A 12,500-nucleotide genomic window follows, 5' to 3' on the forward strand; every position below is an offset into this window, starting at 1 on the left:
AGAGAAACTCAATTCGATCAGATATTACTTTATTTACCATAATTTTACAAGTAGAACACACAAATGAACTAAAAAATATTCAACTCAATGCGAGGGCTGCATCTGCTTCTTCTCCACCAGCTGGTCAATGCGGGGCATGACTTTGCTCACAGCACATCGGAAATCATTTTATTTTATGTTAGGGCCATAGGCAGTAAACATTTTTGTGAAGTAAAAAATAACTAAAAATCGTTCATGACCCCGAAAGTGCTCGCGTACCACCTGGAAGGCCCTCGCGTACCACTAGTGGTACGCGTACCACAGGTTGGGAACCACTGCGCTAGAGGGTGGCGTCGCCTGTTGAGCGGCGCACTCTGTGGCAGTGCCGCTAACGACCTATGCGGCGCCCTGGCAGCACTGGCGAGGAAGCTTGCCACCACAAATTGTCACCACGTCGAGGCTCTCACCGCATGCCGATTAATCCCGCTGGACAAAAAGCCGGGATGCAGACCAATTGGCATCGGCGAGGTGATAAGACGCATCGTGGGTAAATGCGTCATGACGGTGGTCAAGGACGACGTGAGGAGGGCAGTGGGAACCTGCAAGTGTGTGCAGGACAGCAGGCAGGAGGAAGCCGCCATCCACGCTATGAGGGAAATATTCAGTGAAGACAATTGTGAAGCGGTGTTATTAGTGGACGCCAAAACGCTTTCAACACTATTAACAGAAAACAATGCTTCATAACATTCGAGTAAAATGTCCTCTCTGGCACACTATGTAGAAAACACATATAGTGACCCCTCGGATTTGTACATATGTAGTAATAGTGGTAATAGTGTTAAGGTGTTAAAGTCCATGGAAGGACAACACAAGGTGACCCAGTGGCCATGGCGATGTACGCCCTCGGACTTTCAGTGCTGCAACAAGTTATCTCATATGAGAAAACGAGTGTGAAGCAAGTGGCGTACGCGGATGACCTGTCAGGGGCCGGCAAAATAACAGACTTGAAAAATGGTGGGGCTTAGTGAACGATAATGGTCCCATCATAGGGTACACACCCAGTGCCGCTAAGTCCGTCCTTATTGTAAAGCCTGAACACTATGACAGTGCAGTGGATAGCTTCAGTGGCAGTGGAGTTATAATAACAAAGGATGGACAGCGGCATTTGGGTGCTGTCATCGGAACAGAGGAGTTCAAGAAGGAGTACATAGGAGAGAAGGTGAAGGAGTGGATACATGAGGTGGAGGTCCTGTCTGACATGGCCAGGACTGAGCCTCATGCAGCCTACTCCGCCTACACCCACGGCTTGCAGCATCGATGGAGATTCGCCATGCGCACCATCCCAGGCATCAGCCCTCTCCTTGCACCACTGGAGGTCTCGATAAGGAACACCTTCATCCCAGCGTTACTGAGATCCCACACCATCGGAGATGGGGAGAGGGCGCTGCTCGAACTTCCACCAAGACTGGGCGGGATGGGAATCACCTCCCCTAAGAAGTTAGCGTGCGATCAAGTAGCTCCTTTTGGGTTAAACGTGCTTCGTGACTTTCATTGGTATCGCATAGCAGTGGTAGAGCAGGAAACCAGGTAGAAAGGCGTGTTCACCGATAGCACTTATCTCTATTTTTTGCACATAGGCAGGTGTGTAATAAGTGTTATCCAAGTGTTGGGATCATTATATGTTCATGCGAACCCTTAATCCCCTCACTTCGCGGATCATTTTTCTCGCTAGTTATAATTGGCCATTTTAACTAGTCCCTCAGACTAATCCGCCTCCTTATCAATAACAAGTCTCAGTACAATTCGCTCCTCACTCTCAAGTCTCGTAACTAGAGTAATCCGGATCCTCTTAATGCCGTAATTCTCTAGTTTACCCTCATTAGTGATTGTACTCATAAGTGTTTACTTAAGTATAATCTAGGTAATTTCAAGGTTGCCTTTATTATCACTCTGCCAAGTTCCTCACTTAAGTAATTCACTTATCATTTTTTTTTTTTGTTTGTTTAACATCTATTTAATATGGCTTCCGCTCAGTTTAACGTTGAAGATTTTTGTGCTGACCCTTCTCTGGAACAACTTAAAGGTGCTAATATAAAAAAAAAGGACCAATGGAAAGCCATCGCTAAACATTTTGATGTTCCCATCACGTCTCAGATGACTAAAGAGGTCATTAAGAATGTAGTTGTTGAACATCTAGTGCAAGAAGGTCAGTTGCTAGGAAATGCCATAGAAGAGTTAACTCCCATGTCAGCAGCCTCTACGAGGACTATAATACACAGTCCCCAGGAAGAACAGGATAAGAGTAGGATAAGTCAGTGGGAAATTGAGAAGCTTAGACTAGAATACCGGATGCATGAAAAACAAATGCAACTAAAGGCAGAAAAAAAAGCGAAAGAAATGCAACTACAGGAAAAACAAATGCAACTACAGGCAGAAAAAGAAGAGAGAGAGTTTAAGTTACAACTTAAAAGGCAGGAGAAAGAGTTAGAAATTCAGGAGTTAACCCTACGAAATGTCGCTAAGTTTAGAGGGGAAGAAATAGATATAAAGAAAAAGTTAGCAAGCTTTAATCCTGCTACAGCTGCTCCGCTAGTTCCCCTTTTGATGAATCTGGGCTGCCCACTGATGTTGACGTGTCATTTCGCGTCTCTGAGAGCATTGCTAATAGGAATAAATGGCCAAAGGATCAGTGGGTGTCTCTCCTTGTCCCCAAGCTAGTAAAAAAAATTACAGGGTATACAAGTGATGAGGTAGAGTATGAAGAGATCAAAGGTAACATTCTAGACGCCTACTCTATCACTTCTGACGGATACAGACAACAGTTCCGAAAGTATGTGAAACCAGACTCTCACACCTATGTTGAATTTGCTAGCAAGAAACTAAGACAAATTAAGATATGGTTAGCCGCCCTTAACATTACCACCTTTTCGGAGTTGCTCAATCTAATGGTCCTGGAAGAATGCAAGAACAAGTTACCCTTTAATATTCTGAGCCATGTGGAAGAACGGGGAGAGAGTGATCTTATGTCTGCCGCTAAAGTGGCTGATGCCTTTGTTTTGTTGATGGGATCCCTGGGTAGTAGAGGTCGTGGTTCACCGTCTAATGTTAGGTCCTTCTTTGGGGAAGGTTTTGGGGGCACGGGTGGTAAGCCAACCGGATTCTCGCCAAATGCATATAATTCCCCCTGGTGTACATACTGTAAGAAACCAGGTCACACGAACCAAAAATGTAGACACCCAAATTGCAAGGCCTCTCAACGTCAACCTTCTTTTGTGGCTCCTAAACCTAACACCTTTGAGAACAAGAAACCAGTGGCCCTAGCTAACCCTGTCAACTCTCCTCTAGAACTTTATGACTCGTAAACGTATCAAGGTAAAGTGACCCTGACTGATGGTAAAGACAAGGCGATAAATGTCAAGATTCTAATAATAATAATAATAATAATAATAAACGGTTTATTAATTAGGCAATGTAAAAAAAAATACACTGAAAATGTACAGGGGGGTGGGACATTACCACAATGAACTAAAAATGCTTAACCTAACTATGGATAAACTTAACCTAGAAATTCACTTATTTATTTAAAGCTCGCACAATAGTGGGCACCGCGTTGAGTCGGTACCGATCCGTGCGCGGTGCTCTCAAAGGCGCCACGCGATTGTGGTGTCGGGTGGCGCGAGCAGGGTGAGGCACGTCGGGTGGTAGCAGGTGGCGGAGACGTGGATGACGCAGCAGTCCTTCCCCAAATTTTTCCAAGGCTTCCTGGTGTCTTGTGGCCAGCCTCGGCAGACTCAGGCAGGTCAGGGCGTCCTCGTAGGACCTGTAGGCAGGCCCAAGGATGACCCTGAACGCCCTCCTCTGAACCCTCTCCAGCTGTTGTCGTTGTGTGAGGTTCAGGAGGAGGACCACGCTGGGGCGGCGTACATGAGCTTAGGGAGTATAAAGATGAGGTACACTCCCCTCAGCTCATCTGCCGGTGCTCCCAGGGACCTGAGTCGGCGCAGTAAATAGATTTTATATGAGGCTGACCTGATGATGTTGGAAACATGCTGCTTCCATGTTAACTGATCATCCACCAAGACACCTAGAAGCTTGGTGCTGCGGACCACCTGGAGGGAGTGAGGGCCCACAGAAAGCTGGGGAGGGGGAACTGCTGCTGTGGAGGTACAAATGTGCATCACCACGGTCTTGGTGTGGTTGATGGTCATTTTGTTGTCCTCCGTCCACGTCTGTAGTTGGTTTAGAGTGGACTGCAGTGCTGAGAAGTCTGGGTTGGTGTTGTTGACGGGTACGCCCACGGTGCAGTCGTCCACATACTTCCAGCGGTGGGGGGTGTGGACGAGAGCATCGTTGATAAGGATGAGGAAACACAGGGACCCATCCTGGTCCCTTGAGGGACCCCGCATGTGAGCTGTTGGAAAGAGGAGACAGAGCCCTGATAACGAACGGCCTGACGCCTTCCCGTGAGGAAGTCTGCCAACCACGCTATCAGGTAGGGAGAGAGGCCCAGAGTGATGGCTTTATTTATCACAACAGTGTGATCAACAAGATCAAAGGCCTTTCTGAAGTCCACAAAAGCAATAGCTAGATGTTCTGTTTTCGAATTCCAGGAAGCTAACAAGGTAGTGAGATGTGGAGGTGGATTTAATATTGCCAAATTGTTGTGTGTCGATAGAGTTACAAATTTTTTTATAGGCCCAGTCGAAAACAAAATCTTCACAGATAAGGCTGGGTATAGTGATGGCGACTGGTCTTAGATCATTCAGTGACTGTGGATTAGAAATTTTGGGAGGGGTGACGTAAGATGTCTTCCAGTCATCCAGGAATGTTGAGCAAGGGAGGCATTGATGATAGAGCAAATGTGGCAAGTTCTCAAATTCTCTGTAAATTTTGATGGGGAGGTCAGTGGGTGGTGGATCTGTTTAGTTTAAATTTAAGAAGCTTCCTGTAAACATCAACCTCCTGGACAAGGGGTAAGGAGGCAGGGAGGTAGGCTGGGAGAGTAGTGGAGTGAAGGGGAGGGAGTGTCTGACAGATCGCAGCGAAGTGACCGTTAATCTCTTCGGCCGCGCTGTCAGGTGAAAGGTGTGAAACACAGGGGAAAGAAGAGGCTTGCTTTTGTAAACCACACAAAGACTTAATCTTGTCGTACCACTGTCTGTTGTTAGTAAGCTTGAGATGGTGAATTTTGTCTGGGTAGTAGCTTGCCTTGGCTTTTTAATTTCCTGATAACTCTGTTCCTTAAACTCCTGTACTGGTCAGGGCTAGAGTGGAAAGCCCTGTCACGCTGACGAAGGAGTCGTTTGATGCAGGGCGTCATCCAAGGGGCATCAGATGGGTCCACTGTGATGTCCTTGGTGGGAAAGTAGTGGTGGAACGCTTCCGTTGTGGTAGTGAAGTAGTTCCGCCATTTTGTGTGACGTCTTCCACCTCCAGTACCTCGGTCCACGGATGAAGTGTTAGCCACTGCCCAAATTCCCTCATGGCGGAGTCAGGCATGGGCCTGTGGGATCTGGTGACAGTTGACCTGGGAACCGAGGTGGTGGGGTGGGTGTCCACAGGATGGAGAGGTGGGTGCTGCGTCCCATGGGGGAGTGGCTTGGGAGGCGAGTACTGCTGGCTCAGGTCTGTCATGATAAGGTCGAGGGTGGACTGGTGGTGGGTGGGAAGTCCACGACCTGGGTGAGGTGTAGCTGGTGCAGGATTTCACTGATATCCAAGCGGTTGAAGTCCCCACAGATTACCAGCTTGGCAGCAGGAAATCTCACCCGTAAAGCATCAGCAGTCTCGATGATGTGATCAGTGAGCAACCGTGCAGTGGCGGCCCGTGGAGGGTGGTAGACAACACACACAATGATGGAGGCTGTGTTGCGGGGTGGCAGGGGGTAACCCTCACCCACAGGGCCTCCAATCCGGCGGGGACGTCGACGTGTAGGTGTGAGGGCTGAGGTCAGAGCGGCAAAACAGGGCCACTCCTCCCCCCCTGCGTTGATTCCTGAGGTGGTGGAACAGCTGGAAATCTTGAATCATACACACCTCAGGAGTTATCTGCCACGCCTCCGTGATCGCCACAATGTCTGCACAGTTAGATCTCACTGACACTATCAACTCGTCCATCTTGTTCGCCAGTGATGTCACGTTGGAAAGGAGGAGAGAGGGAAGACTATACCACACGCGCGGAACTTCGAAGTGTTTGTATTCCCTCTCCTCAACCTTCCGCCCTTCCTTACGGTAGATGTGATCACTTTAATGGGACGCACCACACTCCTTCCTCCCTTGGATCCACGATTCCGAAATAACTGTAAGTTTTTGAGGCGTTGAATGACCTCTGATGGAGGGTACCCAGCCTCACGTCTACGGCGCAGAAGGGCATTGCGTCCGTAGCTTAGCACTGCAGCACTCATTTCACTGTTTGTCCAGACGTGCACTCACTTATAATATCCAAAATTGTTTGTATTATAACACTATGGCGAGCACTAATTAACCTATTAATAACTTATACAAAGGGGGAGGGGGGGGAGGCCAACAGGCTGGCCGTGGCTGCCCGAGAGCGCACAAGGTCACACGTCCGACCCGAGTGAGGTCAGGAGAGTGCGTGATACAGGTGCTGCCCAATCCATTTTAAGGGAAGATGTCATCCCTAATATCAAAGAGGCTTTCACTGGGGAGAAGGTGATCCTTACAGGTCTCGAATCACAGCTCTCCTATCCCTTGGCTAAAATTAGCTTACAGTGCCCTTTCATTTCAGGAGAGGTTGAGGTAGCTATTAAACCTGGTGAACTGCCAGTACCGGGGGTACATCTTGTACTGGGTAACGATCTTGCAGGTAATTTGGCTGTTCCTAACTTAATTGTTCTTGATTCCCCCTCAACAGAAAGTCCCACTAAGACCCTGGACGAAACATCCCCTCACTTCTTCCCAGTGTGTGCAGTCACCAGATCTCAGTCCAAGTCACCTGCCCTTTCACCACCTCCTCCACCAATGACTGCCTCTACTGACAACTTGTACAATAACATCATTTCAAAGGAGATTTTGATTAATGCTCAGGAACAGGATCTCACTTTGGCTAAGATCAGGCATGTTGCCAGTGAGACAAAGGATATGTCTAAATTGCCTTATTGTTTTTATCAGGAAGGAGTCCTGATGCGTGCCTACAGACCTCCTGAACTGAAACAACTAGACACCTGGTCAGAAACACATCAAGTTGTCATCCCCTTGTCTGTAAGACCAGCCATTATAGAACTAGCTCATGATGGATTGTCAGGTCATCTAGGCATCCAAAAAACCTACAAGACATTTTTTTGGCCAGGAATGAAAAAGGATGTGTCACACTATGTAAAAACATGTCACATATGTCAAATTGTGGGTAAGCCTAACGAAAGCCTTGTGCCAGCTCCTCTGACTCCTATTCCAGTTCAGACGGAGCCCTTCGAAAAGATCGTTCTAGACTGCGTAGGGCCCTTACCCAAAACCAAACGAGGGAATCAGTATTTGTTAACCCTCATGGATCCCACTATCAGGTACCCTGAAGCATTCCCTCTTAAGAACATCACATCAAAGACCATTCTAAAACATCTAATACATTTTTTCACCTCGGTAGGAATTCCAAAACAAATTCAGTCTGACAAGGGTAGCAATTTCACTAGCATTTTTTTCCAACAGATAGTGAATGAGCTAAACATGTAACCTCCTCGGCTTACCACCCCCAATCCCAAGGCTGTCTGGAGCAGTTTCACCAAACATTAAAATCAATGATGAAGAAGTATTGCTTGGAGCATCAAGGAGACTGGGATGAAAGTATCTCTTTCCTTCTCTTTGCTTTAAGAGAATCTCCTCAAGATTCTTTATGTTACTCCCCTTTTTAATTACTCTATGGTATACAGATCAGGGGGCCTCTCAAAATATTAAAGGATCAATGGTTTACTCAAAATACTCTTTAAGCCCCAGTGTGTCTGATTACATCAGTAACCTTAAGAATGAAATCCGTGAAGTCAGATCTTTTGCTAAATCAAACTTCCTCAAATCTCAAACTAAAATGCAACTAAATTATCTTCCCAAATCTGTCATGAGAAGTTTCAAACCAGGAGACAAGGTTTTACTTTTTCTCCCCACTCTTCACAGTATGTTCATGGGACCTTATGTTGTGGCTCAAAAACTAAGTCCATTAAACTATGTGGTCCACACTCCTGACCGTCGTAAGGATTCCCAACTAGTTCATATTAACCTAATGAAACCTTACCACTCCAGAGAACCAGAGGACGACTTGTCTCGCACTGTACCTGTATGTCTGGCAGGGAAGGAGTCTGGTCCTGTGCCCCCCGAGGAAGAGTCCGACATCGAATTCCTCTTCTCGTCACCTAAAGGACGCCCCTCAAACAGCCAAATCATGTCCACCCTTGATGAGGTTTTTTTTTCCCTTAACACCTTCACAACAGTCTGATCTTAAAAAGTTATTGCTAGACTTTTCAGAAATCACAGGTGACTTTCCAGGACTTTGTACTACTATCCAACATGATATAACATTAATATCTAATGACATCAAGCCTATAAGACAACCAGCCTATCGCATTTTACCCATTAAAAGAGACTTGATGAAAAGAGAGGTAGACTATCTGCTCTGTCATCACCTTGCAGAATCTAGTATATCCCCCTGGGCTTCTCCCTGCCTGTTAACATCTAAGCCAGATGGTAGTAGTCGATTTTGCACCGACTACAGGAAATTAAATAAAGTGATGGTGCCAGACTCCTACCCATTGCCCTTGATAGAGGACCTTATAGATAGCATAGGAGTAGCTAAATTTGTAACCACCATAGATTTACTTAAAGGTTACTACCAGATTCCCCTCTCGGATGAGACCCGAATAATATCCGCCTTCATCACCCCCTTCCGGCTATACCAATACACAGTGATGCCCTTCGGCTTGTCTAATGTTCCCACCACCTTCCAGAGGGCTATAAATTACATCACCCAGGACTTGGAGGGAACATCTGCCTATCTGGACGACCTAGTGGTGACTTCGGACGACTGGGTGACACATCTGACCCGTCAGGTCATCTAGGCATCCAAAAAACCTACAAGACATTTTTTTTGGCCAGGAATGAAAAAGGATGTGTCACACTATGTAAAAACATGTCACATATGTCAAATTGTGGGTAAGCCTAACGAAAGCCTTGTGCCAGCTCCTCTGACTCCTATTCCAGTTCAGACGGAGCCCTTCGAAAAGATCGTTCTAGACTGCGTAGGGCCCTTACCCAAAACCAAACGAGGGAATCAGTATTTGTTAACCCTCATGGATCTCACTATCAGGTAACCTGAAGCATTCCCTCTTAAGAACATCACATCAAAGACCATTCTAAAACATCTAATACATTTTTTCACCTCGGTAGGAATTCCAAAACAAATTCAGTCTGACAAGGGTAGCAATTTCACTAGCATTTTTTTCCAACAGATAGTGAATGAGCTAAACATGTAACCTCCTCGGCTTACCACCCCCAATCCCAAGGCTGTCTGGAGCAGTTTCACCAAACATTAAAATCCATGATGAAGAAGTATTGCTTGGAGCATCAAGGAGACTGGGATGAAAGTATCTCTTTCCTTCTCTTTGCTTTAAGAGAATCTCCTCAAGATTCTTTAGGTTACTCCCTTTTTTAATTACTCTATGGTAGACAGATCAAGGGGCCTCTCAAAATATTAAAGGATCAATGGTTTACTCAAAATACTCTTTAAGCCCCAGTGTGTCTGATTACATCAGTAACCTTAAGAATGAAATCCGTGAAGTCAGATCTTTTGCTAAATCAAACTTCCTCAAATCTCAAACTAAAATGCAACTAAATTATCTTCCCAAATCTGTCATGAGAAGTTTCAAACCAGGAGACAAGGTTTTACTTTTTCTCCCCACTCTTCACAGTAAGTTCATGGGACCTTATGTTGTGGCTCAAAAACTAAGTCCATTAAACTATGTGGTCCACATTCCTGACCGTCGTAAGGATTCCCAACTAGTTCATATTAACCTAATGAAACCTTACCACTCCAGAGAACCAGAGGACGACTTGTCTCGCACTGTACCTGTATGTCTGGTAGGGAAGGAGTCTGGTCCTGTGCCCCCCGAGGAAGAGTCCGACATCGAATTCCTCTTCTCGTCACCTAAAGGACGCCCCTCAAACAGCCAAATCATGTCCAACCTTGATGAGGTTTTTTTTTCCTTAACACCTTCACAACAGTCTGATCTTAAAGTTATTGCTAGACTTTTCAGAAATCACAGGTGACCTTCCAGGACTTTGTACATGATATAACATTAATATCTAATGACATCAAGCCTATAAGACAACCAGCCTATCGCATTTCACCCATTAAAAGAGACTTGATGAAAAAAGAGGTAGACTATCTGCTCTGTCATCACCTTGCAGAACCTAGTATATCCCCTGGGCTTCTCCTGCCTGTTAACATCTAAGCCAGATGGTAGTAGTCGATTTTGCACCGACTACAGGAAATTAAATAAAGTGACGGTGCCAGACTCCTACCCATTGCCCTTGATAGAGGACCTTATAGATAGCATAGGAGTAGCCAAATTTGTAACCACCATAGATTTACTTAAAGGTTACTACCAGATTCCCTCTCGGACGAGGCCCGAATAATATCCGCCTTCATCACCCCTTCGGCTATACCAATACACAGTGATGCCCTTCGGCTTGTCTAATGCTCCCACCACCTTCCAGAGGGCTATAAATTACATCACCCAGGACTTGGAGGGAACATCTGCCTATCTGGACGACCTGGTGGTGACTTCGGACGACTGGGTGACACATCTGACCCGTCTCCGGAGGCTGATGGGTCGGTTGCAGGAAGCCGGTCTTACAATCAACCTGGCCAAGTCCACCTTCGGGAAGTCTACGGTGGTCTACCTGGGACATGTGGTGGGGAACGGCAAGGTTCGCCCCAAGAGAGCCTACGTGGAAGTCATCCTTGGCTTCCCTGTCCCTACCACCAGGAAAACTCTCATGAGGTTCTTGGGGATGGCTGGTTTCTACAGACGATTCTGTAGGAACTTCTCCACCCTGGCCGCCCCCTGACGGACCTTATCAGCACTTTCTTCCCCTTCCACTGGACCTCGACCTGCGACCAAACCTTACAACATCTCAAGGCGTTTCTCTCCTCGGAGCCAGTGGTCTGGACGCCAGATCACTCCCGCCCCTTCCATCTACAAGTGGAGTTGGAGTGGTTGCTGTCCTCCTACAAGAGGACCCCACAAGCGGCATCCTCCATCCCATCGCCTATCACTCCGCCAAGCTGAAGAAACACCAACTCAACTACTCCACCATCGAGAAGGAGGCTCTGGCACTCGTACTGGCGCTCCAACGTTTTGAGTGCTACCTTCATCCTGGCCCTCAAACTACGAAGGTCTTCACCTATCACAACCCTCTGGCCTTCCTTCACGCCATGAAGAACCGAAACCAACTCATTCTTAGGTGGGCCTTGTTAACTCAACCCTTCAACTTGGAAGTCCACCATATCAAGGGGGTGGACAACATCATCGCCGACGCCTTATCAAGATCTCCCGTCTCACCTCCTTCATGAGCCCATTACGGAGGTCTTAGGGGGGAGGAAATGTTACGGCCCGCCTGTAACATACTCCACTACCATCATCTCCTCCGCTTGCTACCTCATTCGCCACCTCTCTACCTCCCCTTCCACGTCACCGTCACATGAAGCCCCGCTCTTAAATCGTCAATAATCTGCATTACCGTTGAGACATCCGACGAGGGGATAGCAGCCGCTAACGGAGCAGGAGGAAATGTTACGGCCCGCTCGTAACATACTCCACTACCACCACCTCCTCCGCTTGCTACATCGTTCGCCATCTCTCCACCTCCCCTTCCACGTCACCGTCTCATGAAACCCCGCTACTGTCCCAAAGTTGGATTCACGCAGCCCCATTCGACTCAAGCGGAAGTGTTAAGCAAGCTCCCTGATTTCTGGAAGTCAGTCGAGGTCATGGCTTCAACCAGTGAACACAACGCCTCTTGGATTACCGTGGGATCCACATCACCCAGCACTTCACCACTGCGACACCTCATAAGTATCACTTCCCCTCGTCCCGTTTTTTCCACATTGCCCCCATATAGGATTAGTATTATTGTTAGGTATTAAGTTGGGTTCTTTATTGTTGTATTTATTTATGTGTTATATGTATATGTGTATGTCATTTCCATGTGTTTCATGTTATATCTCTATGTGTATGTCAGTTTCATTGTTATTGGGTTATTAAATAGCTTCTTAAGTGCCCCCCTTTAGCATTTCCTCACCAGTTGAACCTGCAGTGTTTTTTTTTTTTTACTGTTATTGTTCACCGGCTCCCCGATGCCAATCTTACCCATTTAACCGGTGAACGTAACAGAAGCTTATCAAGCGAAACAGCAACGAACACAGGTTTGATAACTAGTTGTTCAAACTCCTGACTTTGTAGAGCGCTAACAATCTTAAGTACCAACTCACGACGCCCAGGAAAATTTTCATTTGTTTC

General features: G+C 46.7%; 1 pseudogene; it reads left to right on the forward strand.

Moving 5' to 3' along the window:
* Positions 1-866: 866 nt before the first annotated feature.
* Positions 867-12,500, forward strand: part of LOC123508345 — a 15,399-nt pseudogene continuing 3,765 nt past the window's right edge.

The sequence above is a fragment of the Portunus trituberculatus genome, chromosome 3 (genome assembly GCF_017591435.1).
Source record: "Portunus trituberculatus isolate SZX2019 chromosome 3, ASM1759143v1, whole genome shotgun sequence".
Taxonomy (NCBI): domain Eukaryota; kingdom Metazoa; phylum Arthropoda; class Malacostraca; order Decapoda; family Portunidae; genus Portunus; species Portunus trituberculatus.